Source organism: Alligator sinensis, unplaced genomic scaffold, assembly GCF_000455745.1.
Source record: "Alligator sinensis unplaced genomic scaffold, ASM45574v1 scaffold413_1, whole genome shotgun sequence".
NCBI classification, from domain to species: domain Eukaryota; kingdom Metazoa; phylum Chordata; order Crocodylia; family Alligatoridae; genus Alligator; species Alligator sinensis.
This window is the reverse complement of record NW_005842308.1, coordinates 1227660-1229554: the sequence shown is the minus strand read 5'-3', so window position 1 is coordinate 1229554 and position 1895 is coordinate 1227660.

The following is a 1895-nucleotide window of genomic DNA, read 5'->3' as shown; positions in this document are numbered from 1 at the left end:
GAAACCCCTGCTGAAAGCAGACTGGCCTCCATGGGCTGGCTGCAGCCAGGAGGCTGCAAACAGCTGCTCCAGGCTCCAACATGTCAGCACTCCGGCACCTTCCAAGGTAGACGTGTTTTTTTCGGCACTCTGGCCAAAAAACGTTGCCTACCCCTGTTGTAACCTATGACTCATACCTACCCCTCCTATGTAACTTGGTTCCTGAATGAATGGGGGTGAATGAGGGTGCTTGAGAGACAATGACAGTAAGTCTAAAAATAGCTCCCTCTGAATGACCGAACCATCAAAACCAATGCCTGGACCAACGACCCAGCCCTTGGGACCACCCTCAGCATTCAAGAAACAAAAGATGAGGCAACCCACCATTGTGCCAAGGCTGCACATGCTCAGTAAGAACACCTGGAACCCTCTGGAACAGGACTGACATTGCCTGGATATGCCCTCCCCAGAGGAGAAAAGAGGTAGTCTGCCCCATAAAAAGGGGTAGTGAAAACTGACGCCTTGGGACGACCTCTCCATCTGAAACAGCACCATGCCACACCACCTATCCACCCAGAGGCCCTGCTGGCGACCCTCCTCGGGACAACACCTGCTGGACAAAGACCCCTTTCCAGCCTGGATAGGTAGCTATCACCCCCACCTTCCCTTCAACCAAGGACTTGGACTCTGTTTCTCTTCCCTGCCTGGACTCCAGCCCTTCCACCTAGTCTCTTTCTCCTGCTGCCATTGTGAGTGCTTGTGTGTGTGTGTGTGGGAACCAATAACTTCATGGTGCTGTGTAATGTGTTGTCTGTTTAATAACCCTGTTATTTTGAAACCCTGAGTTGGGTTTTTGTTGGTTTCCTGAATGTTTCCCCCTTGCCACCACTTATCTGCCCCCTGATCTCCTAGCTGTCTGCCTCAGTTTCCAGTCCCGAGCTCCCAGATTTCTGCCTCGGTTTCCAGCCCCAAGGTCCCAGCTTTCTGCCTCTCTGTTTTTCCTGGCTGTCTCCTCTTTGCCACTGGGCTTTTCCCCTTGCCCCAGGGACCTTGAGTAACCCTGCAGCCACTTGACCTTAAGTAACTCCAAGCCTCAGTTCCTCAGCCAGCTTCTCTCTTGTCTACCGGTTCTAATTCCGGTTCCGGCAACTTTCACTCCATACACTTTCTCTCTCACCTTAACCTTCCCCCAGGTATCCCAGTACCCCAAACACACACAATCACACCGTACCATCCAAGTTAGGAACTCACCTGTATGTATGTGTAAATGGGTGGTTTGTGTGCGAACTGGTGAATACACACACACACACACATATATATATGTCATTGTGTGCATGATATACAAATTAGTGATCCATATATGTGTACTGAGTGTGTGGGTATTGACAACTGATTGTTGTCTAATTTTCAGTGTGTATAGTGTGTATGAGCTTGAATTGGTAATAGGTGTGTATGTGCCTCAGCTGGTAATTTTGGATGTGTATGTGCCTGAGTTGGTAGTGCGTGTGTGTGCGCGCGCCTGGTGGAGGTGTATGCACCTAGAGTGTGTGTGTGCACCTAATTGATTTTTGTGTGTGTGTATGTGCAATTGTACACTATGGCCTCCTGTCAACAGCACGATATTGAGATCCTGAGGGTTGGCCTGACCCCACAGGGCAACAGAATAATAAATGCACAGATATTTATCACATAACTAGAGCTTTGCAAATGTTAAACAAGCTTTCTGACGTGCTTATTGTCTCGGACGGCCAGAGCCGACTCGAGTTGAGTTAGAAATTGCTCCTACGTTAGGGCGGGCTGGTGAATGGAGAGGCAGACACAACTTATCGGTTGCAAAAAACTTTACTCACGCCGCTTTCAATCACGACGCAGGTGGACCGGTTGTCTGAACAACCACACGAGTTGTTCCAGCTGGC